This window comes from Anguilla anguilla, chromosome 11, assembly GCF_013347855.1.
Source record: "Anguilla anguilla isolate fAngAng1 chromosome 11, fAngAng1.pri, whole genome shotgun sequence".
NCBI lineage: Eukaryota > Metazoa > Chordata > Actinopteri > Anguilliformes > Anguillidae > Anguilla > Anguilla anguilla.
In genome coordinates, this window is record NC_049211.1 from 28,369,765 (window position 1) to 28,393,854 (window position 24,090).

The 24,090-nt window shown below is 39.0% G+C and overlaps 1 pseudogene; it reads right to left on the reverse strand.

Moving 5' to 3' along the window:
* Positions 1 to 21,245: 21,245 nt before the first annotated feature.
* Positions 21,246 to 23,304, reverse strand: LOC118207996 (annotated as a pseudogene).
* Between the last annotated feature and the right edge of the window lie 786 nt (positions 23,305 to 24,090).

Sequence of the window (24,090 nt, forward strand, 5' to 3'; positions counted from 1 at the left end):
GTAACTTAATATGGCTTTTATGTTTAAAAAAACGTGGCTATTGTCAGCAGTGGAGGGATAAGACCTAGAGATGGTTTGGTTTAAAAACTTCTGCTGTCCTAAAATGGAGCTGAGAAAAGGTCCTGCAGTAAAACTATATAACCAGAGGGTGGCGATGTAGTCATTCAGGGACTTGCAGCCACTTCTGCCATGATCGTTTACACCAGTGATCTTCATTCCTGGTCCTGGTGGGTGTTTTCTTGTAACCATAACCAAACACGAAGCACATATACTATAAGTAATCATCTGAAATAAGTATTCATGTGGGAACTTATGGCTTCATAACTAATTTGAGCTTCCTATGGCATTTTGTTTGTAGTTGCTTGAGGTTTCGTTTGATCACATTCATTTGGTCGATCCCACAGGCAGATAGCAGCATAGTTGATCTTATTGTGGAGGACACATCTAATCATACCATGGAGCAAGTTGTGTACAAGATCTGGATCATATGATCATTCTCCAAATAAGCAGAATCAATGTTTTTAAGCACAAATTGAGAAACAGCCACTGCTATTTCTCAGACATTTATGTATATGAGTACATATAAGTCAGAGGCAGTAGGGAGACTGATATTTCACACCCTTTCAGGTCTGTATGTGTTTCCCTGAGACTGATGTTGTAATGCCCGCTGGCCTACAGAGGGCACTGTCATGTTCCTGGCACCACGGAAAGGGGATGAAAGGAAAAACTGAAATGGAAACTCTGCAGATGATAATAAAACACCCAGAGCATGACACTTGCAATGGCCTGTTTTATAAGATGGCTGTCCTAAAAGTTAGACAAAGTACTCCTGATGACAAGCAGGAAGAATTCCACTCCACTTGTTTAATAGGAAAAGTATGGGCAAATTGCCATTCATGCTCTCAGCGATGTCATTATCCTCTAAATCAATCAAACATAAAAGACGGTAAGTCAATATGATACTCGGACCCTTAAAGAGCGTGCAGCCATTTTCTTTGCCTCATGCTCCCACAGGTCATTGCAAAGTCTTGTTTGTGACGTCAATGAGATGTTGGTGAATTTCTTAATGGGAACTCTATTGCAACGACAAAAAAAAAAAAAAAAAAAAATTATTTAGAGCTTAGGGAAATGAATCATGCTATGTTTGTTATATATTAAACCCACAAACAACATGAGTAGCAACCCATGCATTAAAAGAATTTGGACTATTTTTCCTTTAAAAGCAGACAGGCAATCTGAAGAAGAGTGGTTACAACAGGATCCACATCTGAGACGGGCAGTGCAACCCACTGTGCCACAGTTAAAGCTGTTTAACAACAGCGCATAACCACAAACGTGCCTCACTGTCCCTAAGTTTGAGTTACATTATGATATAGAAAGTGGCAGATGATTGACCAATATCAAAAAAAAAAAGTCATCACCTTAGAGACAGAGAGATATAAAAAGTCTGGCAACGTGGACCTAATATCTGTGAATAGTCCTTTCTCCCCCAAATATTGATGTACAAGGGATGTCCAGAAAGTTGTTTTGCTCTGCAGTGTTTCTGAGAAATATATTGAGAGGAATGAAATTTGTAGATTTTATTGATTGAAATTGTCACATTCAGCTTGGAAACCTCCCGATAGATGTGGTTAAGATGCACCCGCAGGTTAACTGGACAGCCATTGTCCTCCTGTAATATGTTTTTCTGCTCTGCATTTTTCTAGGCAACTTGGCACACTCCGACTCTAGAGCCTCCACATCATGAATTCACAGGCTTTTTTTTGTCAAGATATTCTAATTTGTCACAATACATTTTTTTTTCAGAATTTGTGTGTTCAAAAAACAAACAAAAAAAAACCAACATATTGTGTTATTTTTCTGTCAACAAAATGACAGACAAGATTCTGCAGCCCTTAACAAACAGGTCTATGCCTCCCGCCACACGATGTGATGTCAGTGACAGTGTAAATGACAATGTTCAAAACAGCAGATGATCCACAGAACTTTCCTATGAGTGTGTCTTTAACAGAGGGGTACAAACACATTTTCCTCCATCTGGTGTTTTTCAGTACACAGTTTCCAGAAGTGGCTATAATGTGTATTAGGCAAGGTATCAGCACAGACTTTTGTAAGAAACTAAGGGGGCAAAAATAGCCACCATGTGAAATTGAGGTTATGTAAGCTTAATGGAAAAGGGGTGGAAGAGTCCAGGACTGTTGAGGCAGAGCCATTAAGATCCATTCACTATTCTTGTTTGATTCCTAGTGAAAGGGTTGAGCTAATGGCAGAAATATGGGTGCTGCTTTTGACATTCTCAAAAGATTTTATTTTTTTGTAATTCGGTCTCCCTGAACAATTATGCTTTCCAGTTTGCTCTTGGAGTCTCATTTTGCTTAAGATTAAGTATAGTATACCTTTTCAACTTCAAATTAAAATATTCACAGAGTTCTGCATGTATTAAGAAATTGAAAAAACAACAAAGCTACTTCTGTCCATTTACGCTTACCTGGAGGCACCTGGATCCTGGAGAGAGTAATTAAAGTCTTGTAGTGCATTGCTTTTAAACTGTGATATTTACACCAAATTTCTGCCCAGACTTGATGGGAATACTGTGGAAAAAAATGTACGAAGCTCTATGTAAATGTTTAATCCAGTGTAAGTCCAGAGCATGCGCATGCATACACACACGTGCACACACACACACACTTATTTTTAAACCTTGCACATGCTGCCCGTACATGTGGATACAACATTTGACATGTACGGTAATGAACAAGATGTGGAGAATGTCACTCTTGCCTTTACAGGGAAACTCTGGGTTCACATACAGCATTTTTTTGTTGTTTTGCTGTAATTTTTCTAGATGCGTTGCGTATGTGAGTGCTCCCAGAGGCACTCCCAGACCTAAAAATGCACAACTCCGAAAGGCCTTTCTCAGCTCGGCAAGTTCGGAGGATGTGTCTAAGCAAAGTGCATTTTTTAAGCAAAGCATTTTTTAAGAGATACTTTCAGAGTCTCTCAGCTTCCTGGAGACAAAGCCCCCTCTAAGAAGTAAGGCTAGAGATAAGAGCCATAAATATGAATAAAAAACATTTGTAGACATAGCAGACCTTTACGTGAAACATGTAGCATTGTCAAAAGCACATTGTAATACCTATCATATCCAGTGATGACAGAGTATTACAGCATATGCCATCTGTCAAATCACTGTCATAATAGGTGTCAGGTAGTCTTTGGCCACCCTTGAAATGAGGTTCTTCCATGAAAATGAGGAAAAAGTAATAAACTTTCTGTAATAAACTCACATGAGCCAAATTTATGCTCAGATGTATGGGAAAACTATATGCTTTCATTATAATACAAATACTGTTTAAAAAAACTTGTTTTTCCACAATTTTAGTATCAAAAACAAAGACTGCAAAAAAAAATCTTTTTTTGAGATTCATTTCATAAATGCGTTAAAAAGCTCTGGGGTTGATCTGCAGGGTGACCAGGGATGGCCTTGGCTACTCCTGATAAATATTTTCAGAATTAGGCAAAGTGATGTTTTCAAGCCCTATTTTAAGTCCAAGCATTGTGCTTGTTGCAGTGTTACATCCCTCTAATACACTGTGTCAAACTTACCGGCATCAAACTTAGTTTTAGACTGTTCATTGGTCTTAACCTGTTTCCATTAATTTTCCTTAAATGAGACAAGAAAAGAAGTTGTTGGAATATATCAGTTTGGAAAGGGCTACAAAGCTATTGCTCTTTTCCATTTCATTTCCATTTCCATTTCTCAGCCATTTCATGAAGACTTGGAACAGTGGTGAATCTTCCCAGAAGTGGCCGGCCTGCCAAAATTTCTCCAAGGGCACTGTGACAAGTCACAAAAAATCCCAGAAGAGCGTCCAAAGAACTGCAGGCCACTCTGACTTCAGATAAGTGCTCATGACTCCACGATAAGAAAGAGATGGGGCAAAAATGGGATTCATGGGAGCATAGCAAGCCGGAAACCACTGCTAACTAAACCAAACATCAATGCGCATCGCACATTTGCAAAGAAAGCACCTGGATGATCCCCAAGCCTTTTTGGATAATGTTCTATGAATGGATGAGTCAAAAGGGGAACTTTTTGGACGATACAGGTCCCATCATGTCTGGCATAAAGCAAATACAGCCAGAACATCATAGCAACAGTCAAACATAGTAGTGGTAGAGTGATGGGGTGGGCATGCTTCGCTGCCTCAGGACCTGGAAATCTTGCCAATATGGAAGGAACCATAAATTCTGCTCTGCACCATAACATTTTTAAGGAGAATGTCCGGTCATCTGTCCATAATTGGGTTATGCAGCAAGACGATGATCCAAAACAGATAAGCAAGTCCACATCTGAATGGCTGCAAAGAACCAAAATTAAAATTTTGTAGTGGCCTAGTCGAAGTTCTGACCCAATTGAGATGCTATGGCATGACCTGAAATAAGCAGTTCATGCTCAAAATTCTACCAGTTTGTCTGAATTGAAGCAGTTTTACAAAGAATAGTATGCTAAAATTCCTGTAAAAGACTGTTATGAAGTTATAGGAAGTGTTTGGTTACAGTTATTGCAGCTAAAGGTGGGGCAAACATTTATTAAGTTTAAGGGGGCAATTACTTTTTCACATGGGAGATATTGGTGTTTGATAACTTGTTCATTAAATAAATTTTGTTTTGGATTTACTCAGGTTTCCTTTGTCGAATGTTTCATTTTGTCTATAGATCTGAAACCATTCAATGTGAAAATATGCAATAATAGAGAAAATTAGGAAGGGGCAAATGGCACAGAACTGTATGATGTGCTCATAGTCATTTAATAACATCAGCGTTGAAGCTCTTCTGATGGCTGGGGCTGTATGCCAGGGATAAAGCAAACACCAAAGCATGCAGGATAACGTTACATTTGATCTAACATCAGTAATGGTGAGATTTGTGACACACACTAACCTAATGTTAATGCTTGGCTTTAATAAAATGTATCCGAAATGAACCAAAGGGTGCTTTTTCTTTTGCACGCTGTGATTTTTCTTAAATTTGTATACCTTCATGCAAATTTATAGAAATTTCTTATCACTTTGATAGAATACAGTCCTTTGTGCAGTTGTCATACAAAACTTCCCAAATAATGATAGCTTGAAATAATTTCGCACAATAAAATGTGCAGAAAACCAACCTTTTCCAATATTTTGTCCACCACTAGTATTATCATAGGCTAATTAATAACTATGCCATTTTCTGTGTCATATTTCATATTTAATTTCCTCAAAGGAAATGGCATTGAATCCAGAGAAAAGAAAAGAAAACTTGATAGTTTGTACTTATTTGAACATGAACTACATCAAGCTATAAAATGCTTGAACTTTTACTTTAATTGGTGGCTTGAAAACCAGTAATTTCACCTGAAACAAATACAAGATGGACTTGTTAATAGTAGAATAACCCATATGCATTTTAGTTTTGATTATTTTCTTTTGCAGTGCAGAGAGCTCACGTGCTTAGAAAATAAGATTCCCAAGCATTGCACTTTCATTCACACAAAATAAAATTGAAATGGATATTCTGTTAACAGTCATTATTTTAAGAAATGTTGTTATTCATAGCTGGGACAGTGCATACAGCTCATATGTGAACAGCAAACATGCCTGCTAAACTGTTAACCCTTTCTTTCACGATTTGGTCATTTGCTACGTGCCATCCCCAAAAACCACTGGCCTCTTTTTGGCCACCCCTTCAAATTTTTCCACTGGTTTTGTATTGTCAGATTCCATCGCACACATAAAACCCCTTCATCCTGCAATGTGAGGAAAAGCCGAAGAACTGTGAAATCAAAATAGAGAGAAGGTTGTTGACGTAAACGAATCAAGTAACGAACACCCCAAAATATATAAATGATTAAACACACCAATGTGAGGACAATAATCGAAATGTTTCAAGCATCAACAGTGGTTGAAAATTTGCCAGGAAGAGGACACAAGTGCACAGTGTCCCCACGCACAGCATGGAAGATGGCGGGAGAGGCAAATAAGAACCCAAGAATCAGTTTCCGAGTTTAGTAGCATCTTAAGGTCAAAATGAACCATAAAATGCCACCATACCAACAAGCTCTTTGGAAGGGTTGCACAATGCTCTGGGCCATTATCCTTGCCAGGGGAAGCTACACCAAGTAGTTATCATAGTGGTGCCAATAACTGAAACCTGATTTTAAAAAAATATAAAAAATGATCACTTTAAAAAATGTGTTATATTGGTTTATTTAATTCAACTCCATTCCATTCCCAGGCTATTTTGTTTCAAACTTCTCGTTTCAACGTCCGATTGGAGTAAGAAAGAATGAAATGGCTGTATCTTTCATCACTCAATTCACAGTGGCACAAAAGTCATATAGCAATATGACTGACGTTCTCTCGCTCACAAAGCAATGACTGGAGGAAGCCGAGTAATTGCACCCATGAGCTCATCCTCAAATGTTAGCCATTTGGGCTGACGTAAATGGCATATTAAGTTGTTATATGACAAAAGTAGACACATATTTGTATCTGCTATGGTAATGACACATCAGGGATAACGTCACTCAGTTCTGTTTCAAATGCTACAATTTATGTATGCTACAGTTTATAGGCAACAGAAAAAGCTTGCGAAATGACATAATATATACGTGCCCTATTGCATTATTAAAATTACAAACTAAAATATGTACTTGTTTTCCTAGGAAACAGGGACGTGTTATGAAAAGAAAAAACAACATTCATAAACATTAAACCGTACTACAAGTTATTCATGATAATGTTGTTTTAAATTATATATGAGATACTAACTATAACTAACGAGGTGTGACATTTCTGAATCGTTTAAATATCGCATTCCACAAGGCGTTTAATTAAGCGCTCATTTTTTCAGTTCAGGTCCTCTCTGTATGGACCAGTGAGGCTCACAATGACTTCAGACAGACGCATTTTCCCAGAGGTGGGGGACATGGTATTTAAAGCATTTTGTATTCCTTCCTTCGTGGCAGTGAATACTGCTTTCGGTACGTGCTGACCTCCAGCGCTCAGGTCTGTGGCATGAATGCTGCTACTCTTTCTGTAGCAGCCTGATACGCCTCGTTACTGTATGCGCGGAAACGAAATGCCAGTGCAAACGAAGTGCGATTTCCCTGACAATTCTGAAAACTCGGGGAAAAAAAGTTTGACGGACAGCGCAGTGACGCCTTGTCACCACTGTAGCACATGATAAATTACCCATAGTGAGATTACATCAATCGCTGTTACTGCAGGATGAAGAAAGGAGAAATTGTTCATTTGAGAGAGCTTGCTCATTTTTATCTTCAGATTTTATGTAATTTCGTGTCACGCATCAATTAAATAACAAAGTATGGTAATAATATGAATTTCCTATTAAGCAAATTATGTTCTAAAAATGCCGTGGCGTCTGGAATCACGCTTTTTTCCTCCTTGCTCCATCGGAGGATGCAAGGAAAGGAAGCAAGGAAAGAATGTGAGCATTGTGGAATTGAGGGGCTCATTCCAATGTCCAATCACTTATTTTATCCGTCCTTGCTTCCTTTCCTTGCGTCTCTTCGTAGTATGGAAGGCCTAACATGTCAAATATACATGAAATTGATGTCTGGAGTCACGCGTTGTCAGCATGTTGACAACATATGGGATGCCAAATGTGTCATAATTATGCCTTAAACTTCACGCTTTTTACTTCCAAAACAGCATACGAGTTTTAGCTACTGTATGTTCCTTAATGTTGGTTAGCCACATCTAATATGCTTATTACCAACTCTGCACGGCCAGATCATAATTGTAGATTTTTATTATTTTCAGGTGAAAATGACTTCTCATCGTCGAGATCTCCTGTTGTCGCTGTTATGTCGTTTTACGAGATGTATACTTGTTCACAGTTTCGTATATAAACTAATGTCAGGTCCCTAATGAGTGTGTGGTGTCAGAAACTGTTAATTCCTTCACTGTTTATGATATTCAAAGTCAAATGTAATAATTTATTGTCTCCCAGATATTTACTGATCACTTGTATATCCATGTTGTTAATGTTTACACTGTTATTCCAACATAAATTTGTCAGCCTACAATTTGTTTTGATTGCTGTTAGCTAAAAAATACTGACTTAATGTCAGCTGATAGAGTGGCCATAGTGGTAAACGTATGGCCATTCACTAATACTAATTTTACCTCATAGTACCTAAACAAATAACAAACAGTGGTGAATGCACATCACACAGATGTGTAATTTAATAGGCATGGTCATTTTGCAATGGTACTTCTATGGATTTAATATTTAAAATAAGAAAAATACAAATATGCATCTGTATGCATGTTGAGAATTGTCTTTTTGAAAAGAAGATAAGCCACTCCACCATACACTGTCAGTTGTAGGTGTCTGAATGTCACGGAGTGGACATTTGTTGACACAAAATAACAGCAGGACTGATCAGTGGAAATAGTCGAACAAAACGCCCATATCCAGAACATATTTAAAATGGAATATAACAATATATTATGAATTTAATACTTATTATGAGCCCAATCAATAATAATTAAATGCATACATAATAAATGTGTCTTGCACTGAGTATGGGGTGCAGATGAGCCATGCCAACTGAACAAGGCTGAAGAAGAGTTACTCTGCACCTTAACACCACCTCCCCTCCACCTCTAAACCCATCCACCTCTACCCACACAAAACCCTCTTCTGACACTCATGGAATCTATCAAATCTATCAGAACCTATTTATTTACATTGTCTGAAAATATAACACAGACAGAAAGATAAGGTAGATATTTTGTCTTCAAGAGGAAATACTTTTAGGTTATGTGCAGGCATATGAGAATATTCCAAAAACGTAACATGTACACCAAAAAAAAAAAAAAGCTGTCTTTGGCCCTTCCCCTGGCTGTAGGAGTAAGTTTGAGATTGGAGGGGGCACATTTGCTCCCCAGCCCCTACCCCCTCTCACCCCCACAATGTTAAACTCACTCCTACACCCCTGGCAGTAGAATTCCCTCAGGACGCTGGCAGCTGTTATATTTTTAGGAAACCTAAATATACAAACGTATGAATAAATAATAACCAATTAACATCTAAAACATTTCACTGTGAGTTTTTCTTGTGATGAAATGTGTAATAATCCCTTCAGTGTGCTTAGATTTTTTATAATGATCCCACTGATTTTGGTGAATCGTTAAGTGCAGGCACAAAATGCTCATTAACAGTCAAATTATCAGAATACTTTCTGCCTTCTAACGTAAAAAAGTAACATCACGGAACTGTCAGTGCACTTTTGAAACAATTCAATAGCTTTATTTACTCTGATTTTGCATATTTTCTTATTAAATAACCTGTTAAAATGAGCCCAGATACCAATTTTGTTTTATGTTAGTGTGTGGAACATTCATTGTGATTACATTGCAGGCAGAATGTTCGACCTCCCTACTTGCAAGCTATTTTGCAGCTTTAAATGGGCTGACCACATGTAAGATCTGTGATTGGCAATGGGGCTATTTGTGGGGTCCGGAAAAACATAACGCTAATGATATGGACTATTTCATCAATAGTCTAAGATAACTTTGATTACAGAGAAGCAGATAAGCTGTCCCAATAGAAATAAATTATTTTTACATTGAAATATTTATCAAAACACTAAGAACCATATATTGACAATTAAGAGGTGTGCCCTATGTGGGATTATATAGTATTATATATATTACTATATATATTATATAGTATTATATAGTATAATAGTATAATTTTTTAAAATATTGGTCATTTTTAAATTTTGAGTCATTTGATTATGTGACCTGGAAGCTATTGAAGAAATATATGCATTTTTTTCTTTTGCGTAGCAATTTATTGATGGTCCCTAATCAAGCGCTTCAGCTTACAAATGCTTCCAGCTAACAGTTTTTCTATGGGATTTTTCCTTCTCTCTTTCTTGTAGGACCCTTCTAGTTCAGAAATATTCTTGGATCTTATTGTATAAACTGAATGAAAGAGATGGTCCACAGATTTTATATAATATTCATGTCTGGGGACTGTGGCCATTCCAAAACCTTCATCTTTTGTAACTTTAAGTAGTTACCCGGTACTACTTTCATAACCACGTTATTACAACATTGTTGCAACTGTGGGAATGACCTACAATGTTGCAGTGACATTACTGAGACGTTGTTGTAGAAATTTTGTCATAGCTGATTTTAGGAAATTGCCTGACGTTACCTGAACAGTGCAGTGGTAGGTTGCGGCAACTTCCCAGGAATGTCATTTTCTGTCATCCAGGTGATGTTTGGCAACTGACATTGCCTGAACTTTACAGTGGTATATTGCTGCAAAATCAGGGTTAATTAATGTTGTTTTCTTTTTTCCTTCTTTCTCTTTTTTCTTATGTTTTGTTATTCCGAAAACTCCTTAGGCCACTGGCTAACAGAAAGTGACTTAGATTTTTTCATTACAACGCAATTAATCTCCACACTTGAAGTAGGTATAAATCAATTTGTTTTTTCTCATTATAGCTTAAAGAAACATTATTTGGATAAAGACCGAGGGACTGGATGTTCTGTAATTTCTGGGGGAGGGGGGAGCTGTGAGAGGGATTGGTGTGGTGTGCGGGTGTAAGTTTGTGTTTGGGGGTTTTCTTATTTCCTTGCCTAGAAGACATTTGGTTGCCAGATTGACCTTTTCCCTGTTTTATTGAGGATTCCGTTGTGTTGGTTTTTTTGGGGCGGCAGTAAAAGGCAGAAAGCCAGATGTTTTTGTTCTCCTGTCTATTCACCACGTGATCAATGGCCACACCCAGCCCGCATCACAGAGTCAGTTATCTTGGTCGAGCCGTGCGGTTACCGACAAATTCAGCCATTTCTTCACTGTAACTCTAACTGGCAACCGGCTGCACATTTTATTCATGATAAATGCTCCAACAAGGCTCTGGAGGCTGTAACCCCAGTATCTGATGTCTCATAAACATAACATGGCTTATGGACCATAAAATGTATTTGAAGTTACAAATTCATAGTAAAATAAAATAATTTTTTGAAGAAAAGCAATACTTATACTCTTCAGAAGCTCTGTGGATGTCTTATTTTTGAAAAAAAAAATGTTAAAAAGTTTGATATAGCACTTAAATGTAAAATATACGTAAGCTGCTATAAAAAGATGGATGTCCTTCAAAAGATTTTCCTAAGCTGTCTTCATCTCTTCAAAACCATATGAGACAGAATCAGAACAGTCGTGAATATATTTAGGTTTTACAGACACTTTGAAATGTTTCATCAAGCATTAAAAGAAAAACGAAAAACGGACGAATGATGAATCACACGTGTTCTTACACAGCGTTACAGTCCTAAGGTTCTTTGTCAGACATATCTCTTGAAGTCTGATGCCGTTTCATTTCATGGTCACAAATAGACTGCTGCCGCTGCCTTGGAAAGTGTTTTTAATGCAGGCAGCTTGGACTGATCTCAAAGGTGTAGCAGCTAGTCACATGAATGTGAGATTGAGGAGGCAGGGACATTGGAGTGGAAGAGGCGGCTCCCCAGACCTGTGCATGTCCCTTTCACTTGCACGAAAGCACAGGGCCGCAAACGATACACAGAGGGTCACAGAGCAAGATTTCTTAGAGCAGCTTTTGGGAACTACAAAGTACAAAGTTAGCTTAGCGTGTTCCACAACCAGATTTACGGTACACAGTCATCTCTGGACTTCAGCTCCCAGCACTCCCCTCTGTTACATGTGGTGGTGTTCCACCTGTTGAATGTGGCCCAGCAGGGCCTTGCACAGACTGTTGGAGGGTATATACTGAAAATCAGGCATGGGGGTTCATTGTGATCATGGACTATAGGTTGAGGGGGGGAGGGGGAGGGCGGGGGGAATTGGGATCACGGATCGAGGGGGGCAGCGGGGTGGCAGACATTCTGATCGCCATGGGCAACTGTGGTTTAAAAAACAAAATTGCTGCAGCCAAAAGGGCACTATTGCTGCCTCAGTGCTAGGGGTGTGTACTTCAGCATATGTTGGTGTCTACTGTGCAAGTGCCAGGAGCCAACTAATGTTTTTTGCCTTTGACAAATGCTCAGAGCAGCACACCTTCATTTGCCTTTGATCCGACAGAAGGCTTCAGGTGCATTTGCGGTGCATCAGAGCCTAAGCATGGCCACAAATGGAAGCGACCCAATCAAAATGCAAACGGACACACTGCCGGTGATTAATGTTTCAGATGGGCGCAGTCAATTTTTGCGGTAGGAGAGAGATATTGGGACAAAATATCAAGGGGGACACCACAGATTAAACATGACAGTGACTAAGTTCCCCATAGACAGAGGGAGCTCTAAACTGCAATGATGCTGAAATCACTGGTCAAATGGAGCTGTCAAGCAGCATTAAATGCTTAGAGATAGAGAGAGAGAGAGAGAGAGAAAGAGAGGGAGAGAGATAGGGAGAGATAGAGAACTCATCAATACTGGTACCAGCTCATTGTTCATCTGTCAATTCTCTGCTTGCTATTTGGCAACATATTCACAATAAGGGATCTCAACAGAGCCAGCAAATTACAGGATATTTAAAAATCTTTCCCTCCCTTTTGTTGCACAGGATGAACTTGACGGGAAAAATCTTTTTTGATTGTTGATTGAATATTTTTGGGCAATTTTAAAAATGTGATTGGGAGAATGGCATGACCAGAAATTATGTACAAGGACATTTTTGATGATTTTGTCTACTCCCTAGATGTTGAGGGTGCTGCTATGCATAATTACAAAAGCACCAATCCCTACCAATGTCTCCATAGTGACAAGGTTGCCCATATACTTTTACGTGATGAAAATTCTGGTTTATTTTATTTTAAGGCAGGCATTCAACCCAGCCTGAACAGCAAAACTCAAAATGGTTTGCCATGGGTTCTTGTCCAATCCAGCAGTACGATGCTGTGTTTTGAGTGTGTAAAATGGTCACTGGCTTTCAGGTGAGAGGACAGGAGGACAGCATGAGCTTCAGCGGCAGGTCTAACTTTGTGGGTGGTGCCTTGCTGTAATGTAAGATCGAGGGAAATTCACTATTTCACAAATACAAGCAAGATGGTAGGGAAAGATATGATGTAACACAGTTACACACTAATATTCGACAGAAGGTTCCCTGGTCAAGAAACAAGTTCATTTATCCTTTTTTATTAAAAAAGCAAAGAGCTCTTCAGCAACCGTGACATGTGTGGTGACACGCATGTGATGCATGACAGTATGGTTCAGGAATATTGGTTTCTAATAATAGACCCACGGAATCATCTGGAACCTCAAATTCAAATTGCAAATATTGATGTTGTGGAAATTTATCGAATAGGATAGCTCAAACATCATAGCTCAGGATAAAACTGCAAACCTCATTGCTTCTTTTGATCTATGCCTGATATATTTCACTGCTAGTGACAAACCTGGGCCCCAGTAAGAATTTTAAAAAGACTAATGTGGAGCCCAGGAGTGAATACTGCCTTTTTCTGCACTGTGGTCAGTTTGAAATGGCCTTGCGATGGTGGTGTTAATGATTCCTCAGTGTGGAGTGGACAGAGATGTAAGATGAGTGTTTTCCAAGCCTCCTGTCTGTTTTGCTGCCTGAGTGGATGACACATTTTCACTATAAAAACAGTGAGTGCTTGTGTCTGTTGAAGTGCTCCTTTTGAGTTTTGGAGAAACAGTGTTTGAAAAATGAACTTTAACCACACTTTAAGTATATGCATCAGCAATGGTTTGTCATCTGTTAAAACATACCTTTAATCCGACAAGTAGTAACCCATTTTTTGTTCATATTCCTTTTTTATCAATGAAGTTATTAATCAGTTGAATAATCAATACTGATAGATATAGGTCCCCAATTTTTTAAAATGATTTTTGTTTTTCCATTTTTTCTTAACATTAGATAATTGTATTTTCTTATAGCTACAGATTATACCAATTTGTGGATAAAAGCACTTGTCATTCTCTGTCACTGAATTCAAAGACATTGTACGTTTATATTTAGTCACTAAATAGAGACTGTTATATAAGTGCACACAAGAGGCTTAGACCACGATGAGTTAATGGCAGATAATTTGTGTCACAACCAATAGCAGCCGTTATACCAAAAATTTCTTTGCTGGTTTGATTGCTAGCACTTATTGCACTGGCACTCAAAGCTGCTGGGAGTTGACGAGGGGTATTTCTAACTTAAAAAGTTTATTTGTAATGATGAAACCGGTTTATATCGTATAATCTGCATTCTTTAATATGATGTGGTGAAAGTAAAAGCTACATTGTGAAACACAATTAATAGATTTTGGATAACTTGCTGATTAATCATTCAGATGCTTTGCATCCATGTTAATCAAATTCCACATTGCCTTTCTTGTATCCAAAAGTTTGTGCTGTGAGTGACAATAGTATAACTTGTGATCCAATGATATGATACGATTTGTAATCATTATACTTGTTGATATTGAGAGTTCAGTGAATTCATTGTTTGTTAATCGAGGAAAGTAAATGGAAGCAGGATATCAGATTATGTGAGTAAAAGCCTCTTGTTTTCAACTCCTCAGCCACCACTGGACTGCACCTTTCATATTTTAAATTGGAATATTTTCATTTAAAGTAAAAAAAGGAAATATATGACGACTGTATCTCATTTAAATATATTAAACCATAATGGATTTGAAAAAGGGTAGCGGTATTTTTTATGATCATTTTATGCTGGTGGGAATGCTGTTTGTTCTGTTCACTGTCCTTTTCTGCTGTAGTTTGGGATCACCCATCAGGAAAGCTGATGCAGGCCGCAGACCATGACCACACAATGTAATGAAGTCATAAATGTATTGCGAGCTGGTGACTGGGCTTTGTGTCTGCGTTAGGACCGAGAGGATTCTGTTTCTCTTCGCAAGCTCCTCTCCCCCAAGGCCTTATCTCCTATTTTTGTTCATCCCGGACGCAATATTGATCGTTGGAATAACTTGTTTGATGACTGTCATCACAAGCATTTTCCCATGTACTTGTTGTCCATTACCTGAGCTCCCAGATTCTGCAACACACAGAAAATGGGTCTGTCTCAGTTTTGTAGATAAGACGATTTGTGAAAGCGACACAAAGGAAATATTGATCCAAACATCTTTAATACACTATCACAGCAACACACATAAACCAACAAAACCTGAATCAGTGGGCTATTCTAATGTGTCTGAAAGAGCTTACGGACAGTGGAACACTGAGGCACTGTACCAAGCTGGCTTCATTGACAGACAGTCCATGATATAGTATGTGTGTATTTGTGAAAGAAACATAAGGAACTTTATTACAATGCAGAAGCTTTTGTTTTATTGAAAGGTCTATAGGTATCTACCGGTAGTGACCTCAAAGGTGGAAACACCATGAGCACATTTGATAGTGTTAGGACACCACATTCTGCCATAACAGCTTGAATCCGTCATTACATTAATTTGCAGAGAATTGATATATTTACTCATCTATTGATAAATAGTATTGATGAATAGTAAATATATTTACTCATCTATCTATGCACCCTGAACTAATATGCGGACATCACAGTCCATAACTATGTGCTTCCGACCACAGTTGCCTTTGCTGATAACATCTTTCCCCCTGGAGGTCCATGTTGACATCCCCTTAGACACTGTTCTTCCTAAAAACATCAGCTAACTGAGATGTCTTCATCACTGAAAGAGTTCCAGCCAAACAGCAATCACCCCCCTTTCAGTGTTTCTGAGGGCTGGTATTCTAGCTACGCTAGCCATAATTATAGGCAACCAGGCCTGCCAAATATTTTTGTACACAATCCTGAATATGCTGGGATGTTAATTGCATAATTAACATGGGAACCACACCTGTGTGGAAACACTTGCTTTCAATATATGTTATGTCTCTCATTTACCCAAGTTTTTTCAATTTTTTGGCCACTGCCTGAACATTTCAACAAAATGGAGGTGACACACAGGTATACGTTGGCATGGTGTTTCTACTGAGATACACTAAATAGACTCAAGGTAAAGTGGAGCTCATATCTGTCATATGTGTTACAGTTTGTTCTGTTTGCCAACAAATATAAATACATAAGAATCACAGGATTTATGCTATACTGTTTGCCTGTCTGGGAGCAAAGTATATTCAGGGCAAATGTTGATGTTCAACAAAATCAAACGGGATAGGATTTTATGCTGTGTCAAATTACACTGAACTGTAAATAGCTGCGTTGAAGTGAATTTAAAATGGAGGTGACACACAGCAGAAAATCTAAAAGTTGAAGAGCCACTAATAAGTATTAAGGTAACCCGATGTTTCCAATAAACATTAAAGTAACCCCAAAGCAATATTTAAATATTTAAAGTTCAATTATGTTATAAACCAAATATTGCCAAAATATCACATCACATTCCAGCTTTTGCGCACTGTAATATCTTTAGTGTGTCATTTGTTTAGCTTACTATAATGGACATCCAAATGGAAAGTCTAGACGTTGTATACGCCAGTGCAAAAAAATCTAATGTATTTGCAAATGTATTTAGATATCCACATAAACTGAAAATACACAAGAAAGACCTTTTGAAAATGTGCATGCAGACAGTCACCAAAGTGCTACAGACTAATGGCAATATAAAATATTTGCGAGATACTATCCTGTGTGTCTTCATTTGTCTACATAAAGCCATGTAGCAGATTAACAGGCACTTATAAAAGCAGGCTATTTTCAGCTATTTTTATGGGAGTGTACTGCAGGCATAGATGTGCTGTCAGATCTGGTTGATAACATGGAAGCTGCTTTCAGCAGTTCATATGTTCATCGCAGTGCAGGCTTAATTATAGGTAACACTTTGTGTTACATAGCCCAGAGTAGGCAGAATTAGCCATGCTTGAAGAATAGGTGCATGCTTGAAGAAACCCTGCACACCACTTCCTAATTTCACCCTCCATTTTGCAGCATTTGAAAGTCACGCCACCTGTGGTTTTAGTGGCGGACCACTACTGGAAAATGTCCACATAATAGTTCCACTTCTGCATCTTGCTTTAGCATGTGTGTGTGTGTGTGTGACCCCTTCAGTGACCCCTCATGCCCTGTGGATGAGAGCATTGTTATTCTGGAAGAGACCACTCCCATCAGGCTAGAAATGTTTCATCAAAGGATGAAGGCGATCACTCAGAATAATTTTGGATTGATTTTCACAGACCCTTCCCTCTAAAAGGACAAGTGTACCCAAACCATGCGTACGGATGCTTACAATCCGTTCAATTTGAAACAGACTTGCGCTTTGACGTTGCCATTACTGACCCCTAACCTTAGCAAAAAACACATCAACACCGCAAAAATTCGCAAATAAAATATACTTACACTTATACGAAATCATCTGTCATCCATTTTCTTGGCTGAGTAAAATATTTGTCTTCGCCCTCAAATACAGAGCAGAAAACGCAATGGCTACAAAGAAGGGAAAGCATGGAAAAGTCTGCCTCAAAGCGCCATTTGCTTTTAGCCTTCCCAAGAACAAGAAGAGAGCTTGCAGTAAAATTTCAGATTCTTGCCTTCTTGTGTTCTTCAGTCATAGGTTGTGTTCCAAACTATATACAATGCTTGTGTTACATCTAGAGCATATAGCAGGTGTGGAAGTAAAATGGTCATGTGATTAAGTGCGTTCCAAACTCAAGAATGCAACGAGCCAAGAACACAAGATTTTACTGGAAGTTCACTTCGAATCAGACTTTTCCATGCCTTCCCTGCCGAGTAGTCCTTGCATTTTCTGCTCTGTATTTGAGGGCTAATATGAATTTTTTACTCAGCCAGAAAAATGGATGACAGAAGGCAGGAGGTTTGTGAGCTGGTTGATACAAAAATGCTTTATTTTTTAGTTGATCAAGGTTGTAATACATTGTGAGCTTCTCTGCAACGTCACTGAATATGTATAAAAAGTGCTGTCTTTTCTACATGGCGAAACCAAAACATATTATAATATCCTTTAATAAAAGCTGAGAGTCTGCTCCTCAACCACATACTGTTTGGTTACAAATATGAAATCATGGAGTACAGCCAAATCAAGAAAAAATATGGCTTTGTACTAAACATTATGGATCTCCTATACATATCCAGATATATATATCCAAAAGCAATCCAGATACATCTATACATAAGATGTGTTGCTGGTTGAAATGTCAGACTTCAAGTTTAATCAGCTGTCAAGGCCTTATGGCTGGCTCTTTATGGCTTCGGTGATTGGAAAGCTGAGTGTATTGATTATGCCTGTGACCATTTCACCTCCAGAGATGGTAAATGTTTTTTTCATCCAAATCACTGACTGGTCTGGTGTGTGGAGCCCAGTGCTGACACCATGAATCATTTAAAAAGCTGAAAGCCAGAGTCAATAAATGAGAATAAAAAGACAGTAAATTCAGGTGGACAAATATTTTTATAATTTAATATAATATATTAAGAGATGCTGTAAAAACTGGTTGAACTATATTTAAATCAGAATTATTACCCATGAGACATTCGTGCTAATTGTTATGGGAAGAGTGTCTAAAGTTGAATATACTGGTATACATATTGTTTAACCATAAGATAGTATGTAACTGCACTTGCTAAATAAATTCACTCTAAGACAAATTTAGCAATGCTGTACACAATTTATGGCAGGTTTTTGGGCATACACTAGACATGGGTAAGATAAAGAACAACAGAATATTTTCTCACTAATATTTACTAGGATACATAAAAATTCTTAACCCAAACAGTAAAATCATGATAGGAAGTTTGGCCTTGTCTGCAAAATGCCTCCTAGTTTGACTTAGCATAGGTTAGGTCAGAGTAATGTTCACTGTGTGAACTGGACTTCATGTGTTCATGGCTATGAATAACTATACAAAATGAGTATTGTACCTTATTGGACCTGTGTTTTGAAGTTGTTTGTAGTTTGCATGCACTTATTTTACGTTACTTTGGGTGAAGCGTCTGCCAAATAAATGTAATGTAATGCAAAAGGATGGACAGTCCACAAAAAATCTGTTCATGACCAGGTACTCAAACAGAATCTTGTTTGTACCCCAGACATAATCCTCAAGGACAAGGTGCGCCAGTTTAGAGTTTGAGCCTTGCCTGCTGGCCATAATCCCAAACCACAAGCTTCACACAAAGACCATGATATTCAGAGATGGTATTAAAGTGTATGTAGCAGGTAAATATAGAAAATCAAGCTGATTAAATTATAGTGGGGAGGAGGTTAGTTGCCATGCTAATTGCTTGCATGATATGATGATATCAATACCAATAAAGTACAGGGAGATCTAAGGGACTAGCCTTAGCTCTTACTGGTTGGGGGAAAAAAAACCAATAGTGTAACAAATGAAAGATGAAAGATCCCTGTCTGGACAATTAATGTTACAGATGCAGACAAGTTATAGCCACAAAAGTAATTAATGAAAGAAGATACCAAACCACAAATTTCTCACAAGTAGTCCCAAGAAATCCAAAATCAAAGTTAAAAAATGGGCGAGGTATGGGAGGTGGAGGTGTGGCAGCAGGGTCAGACAAGGACTGTCTTATCTGAAAGCTAGCACTTTTATGCATTAAAGTTGCCTTATATTGTTGGAAGCAGGGCTTTAATCTATCGACAGGCCAGCAATCGATTGCAGGGACACACCATTCACACACACACTCATACCTATGGGCAATTTAGAGTCACCAATTAGCCTACCTGCATGTCTTTGTACCGTGGGAGGAAACCGGAGTACCTGGAGGAAACCCATGTGGACATGGGGAGATAATGCAAATTCTACATAGAAAGATTCAAACCCAGAACCTTCTTGCTGTGAGGTGACAGTGCTAGCCTCTTTATAATGAGACCAAACTTGAATATTTTAGAAGGTAATCCATCTCAGCTAAAAACATGGACATTTACTTCTGCATCCAACAGAGGTGACAACTTTGTTGTACGTCGCTCTGGATAAGAGCGTCTGCCAAATGCCTGTAATGATATTTGTGGACAAGTAGTTTTTAAACCTAACCAGCTGCAATCTCCACCTTCAGTCTAAATATTTTACAAGTAACAGAGCCAAATCGCACCTTGTTGATTTCTGCTTGAAACTGAAACTGCTTCTAAAAAATGTAGATTTTAACTGTCAGGCCTCAACAACCATCATCTATATAGACATTAAGAGTTTCAATCAGTGATTTCTATTAAATGTCGCAGATTGCATTCAAACTTAAAATCAAAACGAACAAGAGCTTTGTGCAGAATTCTCCGGTCACTTGATCATTGAGTGTCCTGGGTTCCCTCCAGAAGGTAATAAAGTAATGAAAGACTGCCCACGTAAGCCTGTATTCTCCATCCGTGTAATTCTGCCACCTCATAGAAACAGAGAGGGGGTGCAGACTAGGTAACACTAAATAATGACATTAGCCCTCTTGGGCATATTTAATGCCTTTACTCAGACAGAAAAAAAAACTTTGGAATTTGTCAGCTAAGCTGGGTGCATGTTGGATAGGGTCAGGAAGCAGTTTCCTGGGGTTCCATCGGGGCTTTAAGCTTCTGGCTCCGTGTCGACGTGGAAGGCACACACATGGTTAGATTTGGCAGGAGACTCAAAGTGAGCTCCCCAACTCTTGGGTGGCCATCAGTTTTATCCACCATTGATGAGCTTCTAATGTGTTGCAACTGCTGCTGATTTTGCCAGCAGCATATTCTGTTATTAAATAATTAGGGGAGCTGTGGCACTGTTCCAGCTGTGTCTCCTACTGTCTTGGGTGTGTTGTCTATGTTGCTGCTTATGCTATGGATTGGGAGAGGTGAAAGAAAAATGTGAAAAAAGGGCTGGGCGTTCGATCTGTGCATCATAGGAAATAGCATAAGGAAACAGCCATGAATAAATACAGATAATTAAACATTAATGTTTTAATATAATTGTGTGACCATTAAATTATATAGCTACAGCTGTGCAGGTTTCTTCATGTGGTGTGGTTCTGTCTGTCAGAGACCACCACTTGGTCCCACCTCGTCCAGGCTCCCTGTTGCCTCATTTCCACTGCTGTGCTGGACCTCTCCTCTTCCACCGCTGCTCTCACTTCATCCTGGTCTAGCCTGCATCTCTCCTTCTCCTTGGCAGTGTCATACTGGTGAGTAGAGAAGGTTGCCAAACTGGCTCTTCCTCGGGTTCCCTGCTCAGGCCATTTTTGGGTCTGCTGACTCCCTCTACTGAAGTCACTTTGAATTCTTCTTAACTTTAGGGAAGTTTTAACCTGTTGGTGTAGCCATAGAGGGTGATGTTGCTCAGGCTCCTGGGAAAACTCAGCCACTTCCCAGATGGGGACTTAATAGATCAGTAGTGCCAGAGTATCCCCGGGAGTATGCCGTGACAGTAAATCCAGGTCTTCAATTTTCCAGGCAGTTCTGAGTGGCCAAGTGCTCTCAGCCAGCTGTCCAGCTTCTGAAAGGCGGCCTGAACTGATGCTGTGTCCTTCAGGCTGCTGTTGAACACCTTGCCATTGCACTTCACCGGCTCTTCAGAGATTGTCGGAATTGAGGTTCCCACAATGCTGAAGTGGAATGTGCCCATCACCATGCTCTCTTCAGCCCTAGACCTTGACTTTGTTAGCTTGAAGCTCATTCTTGCCCATCCAATGGGCTCCTCCAGCCCTCACAAGGTCCATCTGCTTCCTGGCACTGACTCAGTGGTGAATATAAGGTCATCATTGAATGCCTGTATTGGTGGTTGGCATACCTCCATCCTGGGGCGCCAGCACTCTGGCTCGGCAGACTTCAGGATCATGTTCATTGCTGGGGCAAAGAGGATGGAGATGGTGCAGCCTATGATGATTTCCACCTCCAGTCTGCGCCACTCCGAAGTTCCTGATCCCGATGATACTCTCAAACGGAATTGGTTGTAGTCATGCAGAATGAGCTCCGCCACTTTGCTTGGGACATGGTGTTTGTCCATGTTTGTCTGAACCAGCTTCTGGGGGATGGATTCAAAAGCATTTTCCAGTTCAAGCCAGAGCATTGCCAGGTCTCCCTTATCCCCTTTGCTTTTCTGGTGAGCTGGGTCACCACGCCTGTGTGTTCCAGACATCCAGGCACTTTCGGGATGCTACCTTTCTGGACAGAAGTGTCAATGTAGTTGGGATTGTTAAGGAAGACAGCTTCTTTGCCACATTGCTGAAGAAGATCATGCCTTCAACACTCAGCAAGGAAATGTCGATTCTCTTGGAATCTTTCTTCCTTCTCCACCCAATGCACACTGGGATAGGCTCCAGCACCACCCGTGACCCTGACCAGGATATGCAGGTATTGATAATGGAACTATCCACCTCTACCTATTTCAGCTTTCATTTAACAGCCCCATGTTTACTTGCATGCCTTTTGTCTTATATTCATTAAATTGCCCTATTTTACTGTACGATTATTTACCATGCAATAATTCTGTATAAGGCGTCATCAGCAACTGCTGGGCAAAAAAAGCTTTATCTGAAATCACTTTCCCTCCTGCAAGCGATATTTTACCCCGGTGTATCTTTCACTGGTCACATAAGACAAGATCCAAAACCTCTTTCTGACATTTAATGATTGTGAAAATGGACCATTGTGTTACGTTATTAATTTTCTTTCTTAGTGACTTCATTGCATTGTTTAATTAAGATATTATGTGTGGAACAATACGTACAACACAAAAAGGCACAGGAATAGCTTTTGTGATGATTATACATTAGGCCATAATTACATGAGTCACTGCTATATCTCCTGAATGCAGGTGAAGGGAAAGGCGCAACAATTTTCACTGCAAATAACCTAAAATGTCTGAATACACTATGTTCATATTCATCAGTGTTCTCTGATTCTGACACTCCTGACAATGAGCCATCAAAACAAATTAATGGTGACAGTGATAACTAGAGGGCCAGGTTCTATCTAAGTGTGGTGTGCTTTGTGACATTGGGTAATGACTTTAAATAAATATAAGTTTCTCTGTCATTTGGATGGATGTTTCATCTCTGAAAATTAATTTTTTTAGCACACCATTCCACAGCCAATTAAATAGCTGTTATATAAACAACTATTTTGTTAGCAGTGTACAACATTTCTAAATTGTTCACCTCTGTTCAGTTGGACAATAACCCATCTTATCTGTAACTCCTGAATTAGGAATTTGAAATTGATATGCTTTTTTATCAAGTTTTGACAGAAAACGTAACAAAGGAGAATTTGACACAAGTTTTCTAACTTCAGAAGGTGAAGTTTAACATATAATCCATCACCAAGATTTTCTGTGCAGCATACCTGTCCATTGTAGCACATGTAAAGAACACACATATTACTCACAGCTAAAACTGTTTCATCCACAGCCATGTCACTTAGATTCCCAATTAATCACAATGACAGTATCAGCATCACATTCAGAAAAAGGTAATAGTATTTACTGAGAAAATAAGGAATTTATATATACCCCCCCCCCCCCCATACATTGGGGGTAAAACTATTGGAGGACACTGCACAGAAGTTGGAGAGAGGCAAATTACACTTCAAGATGAAAACCTCTCAGCACCAAGAACAGAAAGGGGAGATAGAAATACAAACATAAGTCTGATGAGTTTTGGAAACAAGTCTTATAGACTATGGACAGATTAGACAAAGATAAACCTTTACTAGAGTGCTGAAAAGCTAAAACTGTGGCGAAAGAGAGGGATTGCTCTGGACCTTCTGCATAGTACTTCATGTCAAACATGGTGTAGGCAGTGAGATGGCTTGGGCCAGTACAGCTGCATTTGGAACTGTTACAGTGGTCTTTATTGATAATGCACCAGATATGGTAGCAACAGAATGACCACTGAAGTGTATAGAAACATATTGTCCTCCAATATTCAGAGACATTCTACCAGACGCATTGGACATAACGGTATCATGCAGCAAGACAACGACACAAAACATATCACCAACATAACCAAGGGAGTTATCCAGAAGAAAAGGTGTAAGTGTTCAATGTGTCCCTGTCAGTTACAAGATTTGAACCCCAATGAACATGCTTTTAACTTGCTCAAAAGGAGTCTGATGTCCAAAATCCCAGCAAACACAGA